The sequence below is a fragment of the Strongylocentrotus purpuratus genome, unplaced genomic scaffold, assembly GCF_000002235.5.
Source record: "Strongylocentrotus purpuratus isolate Spur 01 unplaced genomic scaffold, Spur_5.0 spur5_scaffold_5, whole genome shotgun sequence".
NCBI classification, from domain to species: domain Eukaryota; kingdom Metazoa; phylum Echinodermata; class Echinoidea; order Camarodonta; family Strongylocentrotidae; genus Strongylocentrotus; species Strongylocentrotus purpuratus.
In genome coordinates this window covers 1,976,459-1,981,712 of record NW_022145611.1, presented here as the reverse complement: position 1 = coordinate 1,981,712, position 5,254 = coordinate 1,976,459, and the positions used below count along the sequence as shown (strand labels likewise).

The 5,254-nt window shown below is 37.7% G+C and overlaps 1 long non-coding RNA gene across 1 annotated transcript; it reads left to right on the top strand.

Annotated features, from left to right (window-relative positions):
- The first annotated feature begins 701 nt into the window (after positions 1-701).
- LOC105442549 lies at positions 702-4,778 on the top strand. Its single transcript, XR_972449.2, has 3 exons — positions 702-979; positions 2,980-3,159; positions 3,602-4,778. It is a non-coding gene; the product is annotated as an uncharacterized LOC105442549 (long non-coding RNA).
- Positions 4,779-5,254: the final 476 nt, after the last annotated feature.

Sequence of the window (5,254 nt, the reverse complement as noted above, 5' to 3'; positions counted from 1 at the left end):
CTCCTTTCAAGGGGTAAGCTAGCCTCTTGTCGATGCCCTCGCGCTGTTGGAGTCTCTAAATTCTGACGAGCGAAGCGAGTCCGATAAACCGAGGCGCTTGCGCGGAGGGCCTCTTGACAAGTGATCTGAATTTCTTATGTTTTACGTTGTTTGGCGAATATTCCGACCCAGCAGAGTTCGGTGAAAGTCATCCAATCAGAGAGAGCTACTATGACGTAATATCTACCGCTCTGTGCGAATTCCTCCGTGAGAGCGAGTCTGGCCGCCTAGTTGTAGTCTGCAAGCACAAACCCTGGTCAGTCGTAAAGAGAGTGTGCACTATAAGACTACCATATGCCACGTACTATAGCTGCTCCTGACTATATTGGTACAACCAGTAGGTACCAGTACATAGCTGGGCTAGGCTTCTCTCAAGACACAATGATTTTGATAAAGTGTCAAATTAGGGTCTGTGCTTGCAGACTAGCCTAGTTGGGCAATCCCGAACACACACGTACACACAACACAATCGCTGCGGTCTAGACATGCATTATTCAGTAGGAAATCGGGTCTCATGAATATATAATTCAGATCACTTGTCAAGAGGCCTCCGCGCAAGCGCCTCGGTTTCTCTGACTCGCTTCGCTCGTCAGAATTTAGAGACTCCAACAGCGCGAGGGCATCGACAAGAGGCTAGGGGTAAGCGTACGTACGCAGAATCCTGATGATACCGTACCGTGATCGCGACCACTAGATTCTGTGTTTATTATGACCACGGCCACCCGGTGCAGGTGTATCATAACATCATCGTCTCTCAGACGTACTTACTCACTAGTAGTACACTCCGTACTACTGAGCTACGAGCTGTGCAACCATTCTGTATGTGTACGTACGGCCAGGTTTCGACAGTGTAACTACCTTTTTTGCCTTTTCGTCACTGTGCATGTGATCTAAAGTATTAGGCTGCAGCTCTTGAGACTGGACATTCTTTTTTTTTAACGTAAGTAGTGACCTATTCATTGCATTTTCGACTGTCGCGTCATACTTTCACTCTGTGAGTCTAAGTCCCAAGCATGATGATTTTTGTATGGAACTGGTAGTGTGGTACTGGTAGGGAGTTGGGCTAATTCGCTAACTAGTGTCTAACAGTTAGTACTACTAGTAAGAGAGTAGTAGTACAGCCTCCAGGCGCAGGCCTATGTATATTGTCTTTCGACTACAGTTTGGTCTACATGTATTTATAATGTTCTTATAGTAGGCCCTCACAACAGTTACTCACTATAAATATGACTGACAAAGAAAGCGGACAAAATATACAGTTCCTAAGTTAGACAAAGGAACATCCCTTCACTGCTATTATGTAAAAAGGTGACACTAATAGCAGTGAAGGGATGTTCCTTAGTCTACCTGAGGAACTGTATATTTTGTCCGCTTTCTTTGTCTGTCATATTCATAGTGACTACAGTTGCCAAGGACCTGCTCTAAATAGATGGGGTTTACCTGAATAAATCAACTTTGCACTCCATAATTAAGGCATGATATTGAGATATCGTTGAGATATCCAAGCAACAAGCAAAAATTGTCAAGTGAAGGAACTCAAACTCTAGATTCAAACTCACACATAGCAGTATTTAGACAGAAATAACCGTCTGGTATGGGTCATTTCAATAGTAAAACCCCATAGTCTACATAGCATTAGCAGTCACAGGAGCCAGATGTAATCTCAGCGAAACAATCTTTGACATTCACTGATTCAGAGACTGAAGCTTTCGGTGTAACTCTACGCAGCATTATGGCATTACTCATTAGTAGATTTATACCTCTTTGTGTTTTAAAAAACTGTTCAGACGACCTTTAATATTAATTGTCAACCTTTCAAAAACCACTGTACAAAACTCAAATGAGTTCACTCAAAATCGGTACTTAACAGTTTAGATCTAGTGACAATTGATGACATCTAACTAGCACAATATTTTCAACTTACCGATGTTAGGAAAAACATGGAATTCCACGTGGAATTGTCGACACATAATTAGAATTTAAATAAAATATTTTATTTAATGCTGAGAATAATACAAATTCAAAAGAAATAAAATGTATAAATGTACATATTCAATCTCCTAAATCTAACCATATAAACATGGATTCGTCTAAAAAAAAGAATGGAACTTGGAGATGATATTTGATTGGTTGAATAAAATCGTTCGATCACAAAATAAGGCTAGTCCTATAAATCATGCATGAGAATACACTTGTCACACATACGATAAACATATATGAATAATGATGATTTCACCAGTGATGATAGGCGCTTGGGCTGACGCCCCCACCGATTGTCTCCATAACGCAATTAGTGTACTTGCCAGAAAGCCCGCCGCAATCATGAATTCTGTCTTGTCCTGATTAAGTTCCAGTGTATTAGCCAACATCCATGAGTTAACATCAGACGTACACTGTTGTAGTTTGCGTAATGTATTGCTGATGCTTTGGGGAACCTTCAGATTACATGCCCAGTATGATGAAGAAGAAGTTACTGATAGTGATGATGAAATCATCATTATAAATATAACACGTTATTCCACCATCAGTAGACATGAACACCATCATAGACTTGTATTTTGAATAGACATAGAGACTCTAAATTGATTATTGGGACCTTGGCCCAGTTCCAGGCCGATTCAAACACTATAAAGTAAAACAGGCATAGTGTAGTGTGTTTTTGTACATAATGAGTCACTTTCAGTGATCTTTCATTAAGTGAATACTAAGGGTGAATGCAAAATTAAAGTAGTGATAAAAGGAGAAGTAAGCAGTCCTTGTATGAATATCATTCATTGTTTCGTTTCTCTTGCACTGATTTGTCTACATTTGCATCAAAGTGAATTAATTGAATCTTCCAGAATCTAGTGCAAGAGAGGGGATCTAGATAGAGGGTAACAGCAACTTATTATGAGCAGCAAACAATGACAGAATACATCATGTTTCTTGTCCACTCTGCAGTAAGATGGGGAACTGTTTGTCAGGTGGAGAGCCTCGGAGGAGTGGTAGTAATGGAGGTGGAGGACAGACAAGGATTCGCACACACATGCTCTTTCCACCCAAGACCTCTGGTGGTGCCAGTCCAAGGTCATCACCACAGACGCCCAGAAAACTTTGACAATATGCTGGAAAAATTTGAAGGTGAGGTATGAAATTTATGCCCATGCACTTTGGACACATTATATTAACCCCCCCCCCCCCCCCACCCATCTTGCAAAATTAAACAAACCTTATTTGTAACCTCACTCCTGTACAAGTACATGTGTGGATAACACATATTTCAATGAGCCTTTGTTTGGATGATCCATTAATTACCGTGGTTCCTATTTGTGGTCAATTAATACTTCTGGGACCCTTTACTAGATTATTTAATAACATGAAGATGCCTTTCTTTTGATATAGTCAAAGATAAGAATAAGTTACCAGGAAATGAAAGAATGTTACATGAGGCTAAAAGAAAGCAATTACATTGAATCATTGGATTTTGTTCTTTAAAGAAATGAAGAAGCCAAGAAGGAAACAAATAGATTTTTTGAAAGAAAATAATATATTACCGGTATGCATTCTTTTAAAACCAAAACAGATACGTGCTGTGCTAGCCAGGATAGCTTTGGATGGTAGCCTGTTAGTTCACCTGGAAAAAGGAAAGTTTTATGTGTTAAGTCTCATAGAAAACAAGCAGTGGGAATGTGACATCACCATGGCAACAAGAATTGAACAGCTCATGCAAGTAGTCAACTCTCTTGGTCCCCAACTCTGATATTACTTAATTGATTTGTAGTGACGTAATATGTCTGTATTCAGAAAATCAGTATAATACGGCCTGGACAAAGCTTATGTATACATGTATAAGATATTCAGTCATTTATTTTTACATAAGGTAGAGATACATGTATATTGTATACTTTTTTAATATGTACAGTGGCTTATTTTACATTGAAAATGAACATTATCAAATTACTCTTTATGGAAATAAATGTTAGAAAGTAGCTTCCATATCATTATGTGCATCAAAAATGTATTAAATTTTTGTGAAAATCAACTCTCAGAGCAATAAGGGAGGGAAGGTAGCTTTTAAGAGGATACACTTCAAAATATATCAGAACAAATGATCAAACTCTTCCATTAATAAAATTAGTAAAAATTATAGAAATGGTACATTTTACTTGGGCAAATATAAATGATTCTATAAGCTGTCCATCAAAAATCATTTTGTACTAGATATTGATAATGATGTGAACTTAAGACAATCAGTTGTAAATTTTGTACTCTGATTGATCGAAACGTTAAAATGTGTAATACAGCTATTCAATTCGGACATTTTAACACCTCTCTGTATTTAAATACTTCTTCTTCTCCCAAAATGTTTTACTTAGATTACACTTATAACTCAAAATGTTAACTACTATTACACTAATAACTCAAAATATACTTATGTTCAGGGGGAATATGCAATCTGGCAAGAGATTCTTTAAATTTATGTATTACTTTATTAACTGTCATTATGGTACTACTAGACAATGGAAAATGTCACCATTGTGTTAATGAGCAACAATTTAATGAATGGAAAAGTATAATTGTTTTGAATGTGTGTTCCATTGAGAGGAATGCTCAATGCTATAAATGAGTTAATGAATGTAATTAGGAGCTTATAGGCTTAGATCACTTAACATTGCCTTTCATGTAAATAGTTATTGTCTAATTTACCTCATATGTCGCAATATTTTTTTCCAAGGCATTGCCATGAATGGAAATTCAATCTAAAGTTTGAAAATGTTATATGTGTAACGTTTGCTTGCTATAGTAGTGAATCATAACAAAATGAATATTTGGTTATAAGCCTTCAGTTTAATCACTGAACATTTCACTTCTCATTCCCAGACAACATGAATTTCAAAAGTGTATTTCTACATGTCCTATATATACTACGACATTTTTTATTAGATTGGCATTCATGATTGCTGTGAGCAGTATGTAAGGTGCCCCAATGATGTGCTTCAAACAGTAATTATCCTCTTAGAAGCCTACATAACGTTTGTTCAGAGCCAGAAGGAGGTTTAACTCTGTGTTCAAGGATATGAGTTAACGCCCTCCTGGCTCTGAAGGGGGTTAACTCTGTGTTCAAGGATATGAGTTAACGCCCTCCTGGCTCTGAAGGGGGTTAACTCTGTGTTCAAGGATATGAGTTAACGCCCTCCTGGCTCTGAAGGGGGTTAACTCTGTGTTCAAGGATATG